The sequence below is a fragment of the Anolis sagrei genome, chromosome 2 (assembly GCF_037176765.1).
Source record: "Anolis sagrei isolate rAnoSag1 chromosome 2, rAnoSag1.mat, whole genome shotgun sequence".
NCBI lineage: Eukaryota > Metazoa > Chordata > Lepidosauria > Squamata > Dactyloidae > Anolis > Anolis sagrei.
In genome coordinates this window covers 7795677-7812719 of record NC_090022.1, presented here as the reverse complement: position 1 = coordinate 7812719, position 17043 = coordinate 7795677, and the positions used below count along the sequence as shown (strand labels likewise).

The following is a 17043-nucleotide window of genomic DNA, read 5'->3' as shown; positions in this document are numbered from 1 at the left end:
GTCTGGAGAACAAGCCCTATGAGGAGCGGCTTAGGGAACTGGGCATGTTTAGCCTGAAGAAGAGAAGGCTGAGAGGAGATATGATAGCCATGTATGAATATGTGAGAGGAAGCCACAGGGAGGAGGGAGCAAGCTTGTTTTCTGCTTCCCTGGAGACTAGGACGCAATGGAACAATGGCTTCAAACTACAAGAGAGAAGATTCCATCTGAACATGAGGAAGAACTTCCTGTGTTCACCCCGCTCCCTGGATTCGAACCCCCGTCCTTTCGTTCAGCAAGTTTCATTCAAGGGTCTGGAGAACAAGCCCTATGAGGAGCGGCTTAAGGAGCTGGGCATGTTTAGCCTGAAAAAGAGAAGGCTGAGAGGAGATATGATAGCCATGTATAAATATGTGAGAGGAAGCCACAGGGAGGAGGGAGCAAGCTTGTTTGGAGATTAGGACAAGGAACAATGGCTTCAAACTACAAGAGAGGAGATTCCACTTGAACATGAGGAAGAACTTCCTGACTGTGAGAGCCGTTCAGCAGTGGAACTCTCTGCCCTGGAGTGTGGTGGAGGCTCCTTCTTTGGAAGCTTTTAAACAGAGGCTGAATGGCCATCTGTCAGGGGTGATTTGAATGCAATATTCCTGCTTCTTGGCCGAATGGGGTTGGACTGGATGGCCCAGGAGGTCTCTTCCAATTCTTTGATTCTATGATTCTATGAAGTCTGAACACAGGATTAAAAAGAAAGAAAGCGGGCAAAATGGAAACACACAGCAACAATGAGTAGGAGAAATTGGCCCCATTCATACTCTTCCACAATGTAATTCATCCTATAGTTGCCTGTGTCCTCCTCTTCTTAAAATAATCTATATAAATAAAAATGTAATGTTCATTTGTGGGATTAACAGAACTCAAAAACCACTGGACGAATTGATACCAAATTTGGACACAAGACACCTAACAACCCAATATATGTCCTTCACTCAAACAAATTGATTTTGTCATTTGGGAGTTGTAGTTGCTGGGATTTATAGTTTTGTGGGGGTTTTTTTGTGGTGTCAGGAGCAACCACTTCTGTTGTGAGAGACTTGACCGTCTGCAAGGACGTTGCCCAGGGGACGCCCGGATGATTTCTGATGTTTTATCATCCTAGTGGGAGGCTTCTCTCATATCCCCGCATGAGGAGCTAGAGCCGATAAAGGGAGCTCATCCGCCTCTCCCGGGATTCAAACCTGCGACCTGTCGGTCTTCAGTCCCGCCAACACAAGGCTTTAACCCACTGCGCCACCGGGGCTCCGGGATTTATAGTTCACCCCACCAACGATGGAATTGAACCAAACTTGGCACACAGTTCTCCCATGACCAACAGAAAATACTGGAAGGGTTTGGTGGGCAGTGTCCTTTGGTTTTGGAGCTGTAGTTCACCTACATCCAGAGAGCACTGTGGACTCAAACAAGGATAGATCTGGACCAAACTCTACACGAATCCTCAATATGCCCAAATATGAACACTGGTGGAGTTTGGAGAAAATAGAATCTTGACATTTGGGAGTTGTAGTTGCTGGGATTTGTAGTTCACCTACAATCACAGAGCATTCTGAATTCCACCAATCATAGAATTGGGACAAATCTCCCACACAGAACCCCCATGACTACCAGAGTGGGCCACAGCAGCGCGTGGCAGGGGACGGCTAGTAGAATCATAAAAACACCGAGCTGGAAGAGACCTCGTGGGCCAGCCAGTCCAACCCCCTGCCAAGAAGCAGGAAAATCACATTCAAAGCACCCCCAAACATGTCGGAATATGGTGGTTTAAATGAAACGAAATATTGTAATAGTTTAATCTGTGTGGTGTAGCAATGCAATGTAAGAGTTAAATGCACAGAGCTGTGCTTGATTCCTAGAGCATAACTTTGGAGTGTTCCGGTGATGTGTTTACATTCCACAGAAATCAGATAACCATGTGTTCCTGCTTCCAGCGACGTACAGCTAAGTGAATGGACGTATTTTATTCTGCTCCTGTATAAAGTGTTAACTGCAATAAAAGATAAGAGCCGCTCTGGGCTTTGGAACTCACTGAGATAGTTCGCTTCATTATTTGCTTTTGTGCCTTTGAGCAGACGCTCAGAGGTCATTAAAGCAACACAACATAAGGCCATCCAGCTTCTGCTTAAAAGCCTCCAAAGAAGGAGCCTCCACCACACTCCAGGGCAGAGAGTCCCACTGCTGAACATATCTCACAGTTAGGAAGCTCTTCCTAATGCATTGTCGAAGGCTTTCATGGCCAGAATCACTGGGTTGTTGTAGGTTTTTTCGCCCTATATGGCCATGTTCTAGGAACATGGCCATATAGCCCGAAAAAAACTACAACAACCCAGTTCTTCCTAATGTTTAGGTGGCATCTCCTTCCTTTCCTGTAGTTCGAAGCCATTGTTCCATTGCGTTCTTGTCTCCAGGGCAGCAAAAAACAAGCTTGCTCCCTCCTCCCTATGACTTCCCCTCACCTCTTGATCCCTAGCCATCATCATGTCTTCTCTCAGCCTTCTCTTCTGCAGGCTAAACATGCCCAGCTCTTTAAGCCGCTCCTCATAGGGCTTGTTCTCCAAACCCTTGGTTATTTTAGTCACCCTCCTCTGGACATATTCAAGTTTGTCAACATCTCCCTTAAGTTGTGGTGTTCAGACTTGAACAACAGTATTCCTGGTTAGTCTGACCAAGACAGAATAGAAGGGTAACATGTATGTGTGCTATGTATCTATGTTCTGTCAGAAATATTAAAAATAACTGGGTATTTTTTATTACAAAAGTGTGAGTCCCCTCTATTCTGCTTTGGTTAGACCACACCTGGAATATTGTGTCCAATTCTGGACACCACAATTCAAGAGAGACATTGACAAGCTGGAATGTGTCCAGAGGAAGGCGACTAAAATGATCAAGGGTCTGGAGAACAAGCCCTATGAGGAGCGGCTTAAGGAGCTGGGCATGTTTAGCCTGAAGAAGAGAAGGCTGAGAGGAGATATGATAGCCATGTATAAATATGTGAGAGGAAGTCACAGGGAGGAGGGAGCAAGCTTGTTTGGAGATTAGGACAAGGAACAATGGCTTCAAACTACAAGAGAGGAGATTCCATCTGAACATGAGGAAGAACTTCCTGACTGTGAGAGCCATTCAGCAGTGGAACTCTCTGCCCCGGAGTGTGGTGGAGGCTCCTTCTTTGGAAGCTTTTAAACAGAGGCTGGATGGCCATCTGTCAGGGGTGATTTGAATGCAATATTCCTGCTTCTTGGCAGAATGGGGTTGGACTGGATGGCCAAGGAGGTCTCTTCCAACTCTTTGATTCTATGATTCTAAATCTTGAAAGTTTTGTTAGAGTTCTGAAATTTTCACCACTAGAACTTTAGAAACACTTTAGAAGGAAAGCACCAGAGCCCCCTAGTTTTGTAAGTACTTTAGAACCATTTACAACCACGGATTTCCCATGCCTAGAAAATGCTACTACAGTCATCTCTTCGCATTTGCAAGTTTCAAGACTCTAGTGGTGTTCTTGTTCCTACTTAAATACTTAACACATTTTGAGTCTTATTAGGGCAGTTCTCTGACCTTTCCTTTTAGGAAACTCCGGCAGAAGCAAAAACACAAACGAAAGAAGCTTTCAAGCAACATGAAGTCGCCCTGGAGAATTCCACAATTACGTTTAGTTCACGTCTGTTTCAATTCTTTTACCTGATCCTGTTCCAGAAAGCCCGTTTCTCTTCCTTCAGAAAGCAATGAGCTATCATGCCTTCCCGGTATTCTCGTTTCATCTCCTGTGAAATGCCAAAGAAAGGGAAGAGAAATAAAGTTCAATTTCTTTATTTATTTTTCAAACTTCATTTCTTTTTTAGCAATAAATCTTGCTAACCAGAAGGTTAACAATTCGAAGCCCAGGTCAGGGTGAGCTCCTGACCTTTAACCCAGCTCCCTGCCTACCTAGCAGATCAAAAATAGATGCGAGTAGATAAATAGGTACCGCGTTAAAGCAGGGAGGTATTTAGGCATGACATTTCAATCAACTTCATTTCTTTTTGGGGGGGTTAAATAAATCTTGCTAACCGGAAGGTTAACCATTCAAAGCCAGGGTCAGGGTGAGCTCCTGACCTTTAACCCAGCTCCCTGCCTACCTAGCAGATCGAAAATAGATGCGAGTAGATAAACAGGTACCGCGTTAAATCAGGGAGGTATTTAGGCATGACATTTTGATCATGCCGAACGATAGGAAAGCCTATATATACTGGTATCTGTTGTCTGTCTTGTCATTGCATAATCGGCATATGCCGTATATGTGTTCAGTGATCTGCCCTGAGTCCCCTTCGAGGTGAGAAGGGCAGAATATAAGTAGTGTAAATAAATCAATATAATGGTATAGTGCAATATAGTAATATATACTGATATTGTACTATGCTAATAATATAATATAGTGTATGAAAATATATATTGTAAGCCGCTCTGAGTCCCCTTCGGGATGAGAAGGGCGGCATATAAATGCCGCAAAAACACACATATACACATTTACACAAATATATACACACACAAAACACATATACACAGACTGGGCCACAGCAACGCGTGGCAGGGGACGGCTAGTAAATACTTAAAAATTCATATATATACGCAAACACACATATACACATTTACACAAATATATACACACACAAAACACATATACACAGACTGTGCCACAGCAACACGTGGCAGGGGACGGCTAGTAAATACTTAAAAATCCATATATATACGCAAACACACATATACACATTTACACAAATATATACACACACAAAACACATATACACAGACTGGGCCACAGCAACGCGTGACAGGGGACGGTTAGTAAATACTTAAAAATCCATATATATACGCAAACACACATATACACATTTACACAAATATATACACACACAAAACACATATACACAGACTGGGCCACAGAAACACGTGGCAGGGGACGGCTAGTAAATACTTAAAAATCCATTGTTGTTGTTGTTCATTCGTTCAGTCGTCTCCGACTCTTCGTGACCTCATGGACCAGCCCACGCCAGAGCTCCCTGTCGGCCGTCACCACCCCCAGCTCCTTCAAGGTCAGTCCAGTCACTTCAAGGATGCCATCCATCCATCTTGCCCTAGATCGGCCCCTCTTCCTTTTGCCTTCCACTTTCCCCAGCATAATTGTCTTCTCTAGGCACAGACTGGGCCACAGCAATGCGTGACAGCAATGCGTGGCAGGGGATGGCTAGTAAATGCTTCAAAATCCATATACATATATATACGCAAACACACATATACACATTTACACAAATATATACACACACAAAACACATATACACAGACTGGGCCACAGCAATGCGTGGCAGGGGATGGCTAATAATAAATAAATATCCAAGGGTTTACAATGTAAACAACACAAAAATGGCACTTTGTGGTGTTCTCAAGGGAAGGATCAGAAGAACCCAAGAGAAGGCTTTATAAGCTTTCATGGGATGCAGCCAATTCCATACAATACCACCATGGGTACATATATATTCTTATAACAGCATAGAAAGGAACCAAGCAGAAGAAGAGATCCATCTTACCCAGTGGTGCGATACTTCTGTCACCCTCCAGTTGAATCCACCTGGAAGGCAAACTCTGACTGGTGTCTGATGGGGACTCCTGGGTCTGAAGGATCTCTCTCTCCTGCTGCTCTTCTTGCATCTTCACCTCTTCTGCCCGACTCAGGAGGAAGCCTTCAGCCAAAGCTACAGCCTGGGAGCTGGTCTCTGCCCCACATTCCCTCACCCAACGCTTCATCTCCAGAGGAAGGATGGCCAGGAACTGCTCCAGGATCACCAGGTCCAGCATCTCCGCCTTTGTATGTTCCTCAGGCTTCAGCCACTGGGAGCAGAGCGTATGGAGTCGGCTGCAAACCTCTCGGGGTCCATCGGCCTCCTGGAAGCGGAAGCGCCGGAAGCGTTGACACTGGAGGACTGAGCTGAACCCCTTCTCATCTAGAGCATCTTGCGCTGTTCTTCCCTTGGATAGAACATTCCTCCTACCCAGCATTTTACTGGGCTCGCTTCCTCTTTCGGGGCTGGGTGGGTCTGGCTCCTCCATCTCCAACCTGGGCTCCAAAATATCTTCCATCCTGGTTGAAGAACCTCTTCCCTTCTTAATATGTCAGGAAGCGAAGGCTACACAAGACAATAGGTGAATTAACAAGATTAGTTAACAAGCATTCATTCTATGGTGTAGATCAGGCATGGGCCAACTTCGGCCCTCCCTCCAAGTGTTTTGGATTTCAACACCCACAATTCTTAACAGCTTACTGGAGGGAGAGCCATTGACAAGCTGGAATGTGTCTTGGCAGGGACTAATGACTTAGATGAAGGGCTAGAAGGCATGATCATCAAGTTTGCAGACGACACCAAATTGGGAGGGATAGCCAATAGTCCAGAGGACAGGAGCAGGATTCAAAACGATCTTGAAAGATTAGAGAGATGGGCCAAAACTAACAAAATGAAGTTCAACAGTGACAAATGCAAGATACTCCACTTTGGCAGAAAAAATGAAATGCAAAGATACAGAATGGGTGACGCCTGGCTCGAGAGCAGTACGTGTGAAAAAGATCTTGGAGTCCTCGTGGACAACGAGTTATACATGAGCCAACAATGTGATGTGGCGGCAAAAAAAACCAATGGGATTTTGGCCTGCATCAAGAGGAGCATAGTGTCTAGATCTAAGGAAGTAATGCTACCCCTCTATTCTGCTTTGGTTAGACCACATCTGGAATATTGTGTCCAATTCTGGGCACCACAATTCAAGAGAGATATTGACAAGCTGGAATGTGTCCAGAGGAGGGCGACTAAAATGATCAAGGGTCTGGAGAACAAGCCCTATGAGGAGCGGCTTAAGGAGCTGGGCATGTTTAGCCTGAAGAAGAGAAGGCTGAGAGGAGATAGGATAGCCATGTATAAATATGTGAGAGGAAGCCACAGGGAGGAGGGAGCAAGCTTGTTTTCTGCTTCCTTGGAGACTAGGACGCAATGAAACAATGGCTTCAAACTGCAAGAGAGGAGATTCCATCTGAACACTAGGAAGAACTTCCTGACTGTGAGAGCCGTTCAGCAGTGGAACTCTCTGCCCCGGAGTGTGGTGGAGGCTCCTTCTTTGGAAGCTTTTAAACAGAGGCTGGATGGCCATCTCTCAGGGGTGATTTGAATGCAATATTCCTGCTTCTTGGCAGAATGGGGTTGGACTGGATGGCCCATGAGGTCTCTTCCAACTCTTTGATTCTATGATTCTATGACCGGGTTGTGGCACAGCTGGTTGGCTGCATTAAAATCACTACTGACTAAGAGCTTATGAGTGCAAAGCCAGACCCAGTCGGAGTGAGTTTCCGGCCATTTGCTTGCTTGCTGTCAACCTTTGCATCTGTCAAGGAGGAAATTTAGGTACCGCTTATGCGGGGAAGCTGATATAACTAATTTACGACATCATAAAACACTCCAGCAGCGTGCAAAAGAATGAGGAAGTACTCCTACGGTGTCACATGTGGATGGTGAAGCAACAGCTCCCCCGGTGGCCAGAATTCAAAAAGCATTCCCTCATGAAGCTGGAAAGTTAAATAGCTTCTGTGTCCCTGTCTAGTTCAGCAGTGGAACTCTCTGCCCCGGAGTGTGGTGGAGGCTCCTTCTTTGGAAGCTTTTAAACAGAGGCTGGATGGCCATCTGTCAGGGGTGATTTGAATGAAATATTCCTGCTTCTTGGCAGAATGGGGTTGAACTGGATGGCCCATGAGGTCTCTTCCAACTCTTTGATTCTATGATTCTATGATTCTATATGTTGTGTGTCTATGGCATGGAATGTTGTATATGTACATTGGGATCCGTCCTGAGTCCCCCGAGGGGTGACAAAGGCGGAATCATAGAATCCAAGAGTTGGAAGAGACCTCATGAGCCATCCATTCCAACCCCATTCTGCCAAGAAGCAGGAATATTGCATTCAAATCACCCCTAACAGATGGCCATCCAGCCTCTGTTTAAAAGCTTCCAAAGAAGGAGCCTCCATCACACTCCGGGGCAGAGAGTTCCACTGCTGAACGGCTCTCACAGTCAGGAAGTTCTTCCTCGTGTTCAGATGGAACCTCCTCTCTTGTAGTTTGAAGCCATTGTTCCATTGCGTCCTAGTCTCCAAGGAAGCAGAAAACAAGTTTGCTCCCTCCTCCCTGTGGCTTCCTTTCAGCCTTCTCTTCTTCAGGCAAAACATGCCCAGCTCCTTAAGCCACTCCTCATAGGGCTTGTTGTCCAGACCCTTGATCATTTTAGTCGCCCTCCTCAATATATACACACACATAATAAACTGATGTATTCAGGATGTAACCAGAGCATGGACCACCGTGGCCAGATCAGACTTCCCAAGGTACAGGCAAAGCTGGTGCACAAGTTTAAATTGTGCAAAAGCTTCCCTGGCCACCACCGAAACCTGGAGTTCCAGGCTGAGCAATGAATCCAGAATCACTCCCAAATAGAATCCTAGAGTTGGAAGAGACCTCGTGGGCCATCGAGTCCAACCCCATTCTGCCAAGAAGCAGGAAAATCGCATTCAAAACACCCCCGACAGATGGCCATCCAGCCTCTGTTTCAAAGCCTCCAAAGAAGGAGCCTCCACCACACTCCAGGGCAGAGAGTTCCACTGCTGAATGGCTCTCACAGTCAGGAAGTTCTTCCTCAAGTTCAGATGGAATCTCCTTTCTTGTAGTCTGAAGCCATTGTTTTGTGTCCTAATCTTCAAACAAGCTTGCTCCCTCCTCCTCCCTGTGGCTTCCTCTCACATATTTATACATGACCACCATGTCTCCTCTCAGCCTTCTCTTCTTCAGGCTAAACATGCCCAGCTCCATTGCTGACCTTCTTTTCCGGTTTGCACAGGACGTCCAAAAGTGGCCCTCTACCAATTCTACACCTCTCTATTGCTTTAACCCATGCATTTCTGACACCATACAGTTTAAACTATAAGCAATTCTCACATCCGAAAACATTATATTCTGACACACACCATTTTGGAAAATCACCATGTAACCATTCACCACCTAGATCAAAATGTCAAGATGAGTGTGGGGTCCGTGGAAGAAAATAATTCAAGAACATCTTCACCTGCATAAGGTATCCGCTTGGTGAGTCCCCCAGCTGCTCACACCTTTCCAGAAGTAGGAACGAGTCGAATATTTTCAGGCTCTCTTGGACACTGATGTGCCATGGAAACCAGGAGGACCTTTTCAACAGACTGATCCCACAGGAAGAAAGCTGTGTCCATCGCTCTGATCCTGAGACTAAAGTCCAGTCGATGCAATGGAAGCATCAGGACTCACCGCCTCCAAAGAAGGAACGTGCCCAACTCTCAGCAGGCAAGGTCATGCTCACAGTATTTTGGGACCAGCATGGAGTAGCTGATGGCTGAAAGCGAGGAGGAGCCTTCTAACCAAGGTGAAATAAGAAAGGGCAAAAGCTGGGTTGCAGTTAAACATCAAAAATCAAGATGACGGCAAAGAGATGGCAAAGAGAGGGAGAAAACATGGAGGCTGTGACAGATTTTGTATTTCTAGGTGCAAAGATGACTGCAGCCAGGTAATCAGAAGACGTTTCCTTCTTGGGAGGAGAGCAAGGACCAATCTCGATAAAATGGTGAAGAGTAGAGACATCACACTGGCAACGAAGATCTGCATAGTTAAAGCAACACTATTCCCAGTAGTAACCTACGGATGTGAGAGCTGGACCATAAGGAAGGCTGAGCGAAGGAAGAGAGATGCTTTTGAGCTGTGGGGCTGGAGGAAAGTGCTGAGAGTGCCTTGGACTGCGAGAAGATCCAACCAGTCCATCCTCCAGGAAATAAAGCCCGACTGCTCACTGGAGGGAAGGAGACTAGAGGCAAAGTTGAAGTCCTTTGGCCACATCATGAGGAGACAGCAAAGCCTAGAGAAGACAATTATGCTGGGGAAGGTGGAAGGCAAAAGGAAGAGGGGCCGACCAAGGGCAAGATGGATGGATGGTATCCTTGAAGGGAGTGTGTGCTGTCGCATGCTGGGCCTGTGCATATGACTGTAGACAGGACATAAATTCTGTGTGCCCAACGGGATGCCGGGGCTGCCTCAGATTAAAGGCCCTTGGACCTCCCCAAAACAAAGTTCTGTAGAGGCTTAAAGTAAGTCCAACAAAGTTCTTTATTGATGAAAACAAACAGGTACTTCAAGACTTTCTTAATAGTCTATTGGCTCTCTCAATCTTGTTCACTGGGAACAGGCACTATCTTCTTAACTGTAATTAACTAATGGGGAAATCCTTAACTTCTAATCTGGGCAGTCTGTCTTTGCCTCTGTTGGCGTGGAGCCCCTGCACCCGGTACCAACTGCGTCTGGCTTCCGCGAGCGACCCTTACCAAGCAGAGCTTTGTAGTCTGCCAGGGGAAAAGAAGGAGTTCAGGTTTCAGTGATGGCTGGCTGAAGTCCTTCAGCAAAGGAGCTGTAAGGCTGTATGATCCTCGGCCAAACTGTGGGCTGTATAACCCCGGCCAAGGTGTAGGCTGTATATCTCCCCGGCCAAGCCGTAGAAGACGAAGCTTTCTACAGGAGCTCTTCGTTTTATGTCCTGTGCGAAAGGCTTCTCTGTGTGGACTGAACTCAAAAAGGCTCCTATTCCCTCCAAAAAACCCAAAAGGGGGTGGGACCAGGCGGCTTGACAGGCGGCTTGCCCTATGATTGCAGCCAAAAGAAGCCACCTATCTGCAGAGTCCCTGAAACTTAGGACTGCAACAAACATTCAGTGCAAAGCAAATAAAATTGGAGCTCCTGGTACAGCTGTACCTGCACAGAGTGGCTTGACCTTGAAGGAGCTGCAGGTGGTGATGGTCTGGCCTGGGCTGGTCCATGACGTTATTTTTGAAGAGTAAGCCTTTTTCAGATGATGAGGCTGTGATTTCCGAACTCACAACGTGGCTTTTGGCGCAACCCGTCGACTTCTACAAGCGAGGTGTTCTCAATTGCTTAAAAAAATGGGAGAAGTGTTTGTCTCTAGCTAGCAGAGAATCATGGAAAAAACAGACCCATGTATGATTCCACAGCAAACTGGCTTCAGAAAAGGCAAAAGCTGCACATCACAAGTGTTGAACCTGACTCAGCGCATAGAAGACGGTTTTAAAAGGTAGCAGATTACAGGAGCTGTCTTCATAGACCTGTCTGCCACCTATCACACTGTAAATCACCACTTTCTCCTGAGGAAAATTTATAATATCACAAAGGACGACCACCTCACCCGCCTCATAGGAAATCTGCTACAAAACAGGAGCTTTTTTGTTGAGTTCCAGGGCCAGAGAAGCAGAGGGCGAAAACAGAAGAACGGTCTGCTTCAGGCGAGCGTGCTTGCTCCATCAATGTTTCAACATTTACACAAATGATCAGCCACTGCCAGAAGATATAGTGTTTCTACGTTTCATCTACGCTGATGATCATGCCATCACCACTCAAGCAGGGAGCTTCGAGATGGTTGAACAGAAGCTCTCCAAAGCTCTAGGTCAGTGGTTCTCAACCTGTGGGTCTCCAGGTGTTTTGACCTACAACTCCCAGAAATCCCAGGAGTTTACCAGCTGTTAGGATTTCTGGGAGTTGAAGGCCAAAACATCTGGGACTCACAGGTTGAGAACCACTGCTCTAGGTGCTCTTACTGACTATTGCAGGGATAACTAGCTAATTCCTAATCCATCTAAGACACAAACATGTGCTTTTCATCTTAAGAAGAGATAAGCATCTCAAGTTCTGAGGATTACCAGGGAAGGAATCCCACTGGAGCATTGCAGCACACCCAAATACCTACGAATTAACCTGGACCGTTCTCTGAGCTACAAGAAGCACTGCAGGAATACCAAGCAAAAAAGTGGGTGCTAGAAATAATATCATACAAAAGCTGACTAGCACAACCTGGGGATCACAACCAGACACAGTGAAGACATCTGCCCTTGCGCTGTGCTACTCTGCTGCTGAGTATGCATGCCCAGTGTGGAACACATCTCACCACACTAACAGTGGATGTGGTTCTTAATTAGACATGCCGCATTATCACGGGGTGTCTGCGCCCTACACCACTGGAGAAATTACACTGTTTAGCTGGTATTGCACCACCTGACATCCGCCGGGAAGTAGCAGCCAATAGTGAAAGGACCAAGGCAGAGACATCTCCAGCTCATCCCTTGTTTGGGTATCAGCCAGCACGTCAACAACTTAAATCAAGAAATAGTTTTCTAAGATCTACAGAGATACTCGCTGGAACACCCCAGCAAGCGAGAGTCCAAAAGTGGCAGGCTTAAACCCAGAACCTCAACCAATGGCTGATACCAAATGAGAGACTCCCCCCTGGGCACACAGAAGACTGGGCGAATTGGAAGGCGCTGAACAGACTGCGCTCTGGCACCACGAGATGCAGAGCCAACCCTCAAAATACATCCCAACGGTGCCCTTGGTTCGCTCCTGATATCTATATAAATAAAAACGTTATGTTCGTTTGTGGGATTGACAGAACTCAAAAACCACTGGACGAATTGACACCAAATTTGGACACAAGACACCTAACAACCCAATGTATGTCCTTCACTCAAAAAAAAATGATTTTGTCATTTGGGAGTTGTAATTGCTGGGATTTATAGTTCACCTACAATCAAAGAGCATTCTGAACCCCACCAACGATGGAATTGAACCAAACTTGGTACACAGTTCTCCCATGACCAACAGAAAATACTGGAAAGGTTTGGTGGGCAGTGTCCTTTGGTTTTGGAGTTGTAGTTCACCCACATCCAAAGATCACTGTGGACTCAAACAACGATAGATCTGGACCAAACTCCACACGAATACTCAGTATGCCCAAATGTGAACACTGGTAGAGATTGGGGGAAATGGAGTCTTGACGTTTGGGAGTTGTAGTTGCTGGGATTTCTAGTTCACCTACAATCACAGAGCATTCTGAACCCCACCAACGATGGAATTGAACCAAACTTGACACACAGTTGTCCCATGACCAACAGAAAATACTGGAAAGGTTTGGTGGGCAGTGTCCTTTGGTTTTGGAGTTGTAGTTCACCTACATCCAGAGATCACTGCGGACTCAAACAATGATAGATCTGGAACAAACTCTACACGAATACTCAATATGCCCAAACTGGTAGAGATTGGGGAAAATGGAATCTTGACGTTTGGGAGTTGTAGTTGCTGGGATTTATAGTACACCTACAATCACAGAGCATTCTGAACCTCACCTACGATGAAATTGAACCAAACTTAGCACACAGTTCTCCCATGACCAACAGAAAATACTGGAAGGGTTTGGTGGGCAGTGTCCTTTGGTTTTGGAGTTGTAGTTCACCCACATCCAGAGGTCACTGTGGACTCAAACAATGATGGATCTGGACCAAACTCTACACGAATACTCAATATGCCCAAATGTGAACCTTGGTGGAGTTTGGGGGGAAATAGAATCTTGACCTTTGGGAGTTGTAGTTGCTGGGATTTCTAGTTCACCTACAATCACAGAGCATTCTGAACCCCACCAACGATGGAATTGAACCAAACTTGGTACACAGTTCTCCCATGACCAACAGAAAATACTGCAAGAGATTGGGGAAAATAGAATCTTGACATTTGGGAGTTGGAGTTGCTGGGATTTATAGTTCATCTACAATCACAGAGCATTCTGAACCCCACCAACGATGGAATTGAACCAAACTTGGTACACAGTTCTCCCATGAGCAACAGAAAATACTGGAAAGGTTTGGTAGGCAGTGTCCTTTGGTTTTGGAGTTGTAGTTCACCTACATCCAGAGATCACTGCGGACTCAAACAATGATGGATCTGGACCAAACTCTACATGAATACTCAATATGCCCAAATGTGAACACTGGTGGAGTTTGTGGAAAATGGAATCTTTACATTTGGGAGTTGTAGTTGCTGGGATTTATAGTACACCTACAAACACAGATCATTCTGAACCCCACCAACGATGGAATTGAACCAAACTTGGTACACAGTTCTCCCATGACCAACAGAAAATACTGCAAAGGTTTGGTGGGCAGTGTCCTTTGGTTTGGGAGTTGTAGTTCACCTACATCCAGAGATCACTGCGGACTCAAACAATGATAGATCTGGAACAAACTCTACACGAATACTCAATATGCCCAAACTGGTAGAGATTGGGGAAAATGGAATCTTGACGTTTGGGAGTTGTAGTTGCTGGGATTTATAGTACACCTACAATCACAGAGCATTCTGAACCCCACCAACGATGGAATTGAACCAAACTTGGTACACAGTTCTCCCATGAGCAACAGAAAATACTGGAAGAGATTGGGGAAAATAGAATCTTGACATTTGGGAGTTGTAGTTGCTGGGATTTCTAGTTCACCTACAATTAAAGAGCGCTCTGAATTCTACCAACGATGGAATTGAATCAAACTGGGCACACAGAACTTCACTGTGGACTCAAACAATGATGGATCTGGACCAAACTCCACACGAATACTCAATATGCCCAAATGTGAACCTTGGTGGAGTTTGGGGGGAAATAGAATCTTGACCTTTGGGAGTTGGAGTTGCTGGGATTTCTAGTTCACCTACAATCAAAGAGCATTCTGAACCCCACCAACTGCAAAGCATGGCAGGGGATGGCTAGTGATAAACAAATATCCCATCCTAGGTAGAGAAAGAGTCATCATTGTGGGCCAAGTTTCATTGCTCTCAGTCTATAGGAAATGGGTCAGGGGAAATCTTGAATGGAAGGGAGGGGGGCACTGCAATGTCCACCAGCACCCTTTTGCCTTCCCACGTGCCCTTAGGCCCCGCCTCCAGCCTCGAAAGGCATCCCGGGAGTTGTAGTCCCCAGCCCTGCCCCATGGACTCTGGAGGGCCTTTGTCTCCTCCTCCTCTCCCACTTGCCTTCCAGTGCCAGAGGCAGCCTGGCTTCCTAGATGAGTGACCCACTGGGGAGTGGGGTGCCCCTTCCTCTCTGCCCTTCTCTCCCCCTTCTGCCATCCTCACCCCCCTTCCATCCAGATTTGGGGACCCCCAAAAACCCTAAAGATGTGACAGTAGGGAGAGGATGACTCACCCCATCTCCCTGGAGGGGAAGCAAGGAGCAGAAGGAAAGCCAAGTCTCTCCTCTTCCTCTCTCTTTCCCAGCTCTCTCTTTCCTTTGCCGGGTCCAGCTTCTCTCCTGCGGAAGATACGCCCCTTCCCACGCCCCTCCCTCTGGTACTTAACCCTTTGGCTCCTTTCTGCTCTAAGAGGCAACCTCCTCCCCTTGCAAATCAAAGAGCTGGAAGAGACCTCCTGGGCCATCCAGTCCAACCCCAATCTGCCAAGAAGCAGGAATATTGCATTCAAAGCACCCCCGACAGATGGCCATCCAGCCTCTGTTTCAAAGCTTCCAAAGAAGGAGCCTCCACCACACTCCGGGGCAGAGAGTTCCACTGCTGAACAATCATAGAATCCTAGAGTTGGAAGAGACCTCCTGGGCCATCCAGTCCAACCCCATTCTGCCAAGAAGAAGGAATATTGCATTCAAATCACCCCTGACAGATGGCCACCCAGCCTCTGTTTAAAAGCTTCCAAAGAAGGAGCCTCCACCACACTCCGGGGCAGAGAGTTCCATTGCTGAACAATCATAGAATCAAAGAGTTGGAAGAGACCTCATGGGCCATCCAGTCCAACCCCCTTCTGCCATCCCCATTCACAGCCCCCCCCCCCCCCCACAGATGGCCACCCAGCCTCTGTTTAAAAGCTTCCAAAGGAGGAGCCTCCACCACACTCCGGGGCAGAGAGTTCCACTGCTGAATGGCTCTCACAGTCAGGAAGTTCTTCCTCGTGTTCAGGTGTGTAAAGACGTATCAATGCCACCAATAAAAAGTAAAGTCGTGCGTTAATCCCACCAAATGGGATCACCAAAAATGTAAGAAAGTTCCGAGACTGCTATTAAATTAAACTGCCACCAATATGTTTAGAGACACTGGTCTTAAAGTCTCTGTTTATCCCTATTTGCGTTGTAAGGTAACTTTGGTAGAGTGGAATGCACCGAACGTAAAATCAATGGAGGAGGCAGGTTTAAAATACAAAGAGAACAAGTTTATTGTTAAACAGAGCGTATTGTTGCAATATTGAGATGTTGAACTTGGCATATGCTTGATGGTTACAATATGGCTTGGTTGAGATACATTCAGACTTCTGATGTTACAATCTTATAAACTCCTTCTTCAGTGAAGTGCTTTATTATTTCAGTGTTCCTTGTTGTGAATATTCTCACTGTTTGTCCTATACTGGATCAAACCACTGATCTCCAGTCTTCCACTACTGGCGATCCTAAAACCCCCTCTGTTAGATTCTTTTTAACTCAAGCAATCTAACGAGGTTTCTCCTTCAGCTCCCTTGCTGAAGAAATATTCACAAATACCAAGAACTAACTGAATCTATACTGCTTCACACCACAGAGCCCTAACTGACTCTGCCCTCTTCTCAGGGTCTCTTCCTCCTGACTGAACTACTTTCTCAGAGTCCCTACTTGACTCTGCTACTTTCCCAGAGTCCTATCTGACTCTGCTCCTCCTCTCAGGGTCTCATCCTCCTGACTGAAAATTAACTGTCACTTTCAAACCTTTTTCTCCTTAAGCTCCGCCCACCTCCTCTTCTGCCTTGTCACCATGGCAACCTATCTCTCACAGCTAGGCCACGGCAACCAATGTAAAACATAAATACAGTTTAAACACAGTATAATAAACACTTTATAATAAACATTTCTATACAAGGTGGAATCTCCTCTCTTGTAGTTTGAAGCCATTGCTCCACGTCCTAGTCTCCAGAAAACAAGCTTGCTCCCTCCTCCCTGTGGCTTCCTCTCACATATTTATACACGGCTATGATATCTCCTCTCAGCCTTCTCTTCTTCAGGCGAAACACGCCCAGCTCCTTAAGCCGCTCCTCATAGGGCTTGTTCTCCAGACCCTTGATCATTTTAGTCGCCCTCC

General features: G+C 46.2%; 1 pseudogene; it reads right to left on the bottom strand.

Moving 5' to 3' along the window:
- LOC137095990 (zinc finger protein 850-like) overlaps positions 1-17043 on the bottom strand; it is a 90457-nt pseudogene that overhangs the window by 55804 nt on the left and 17610 nt on the right.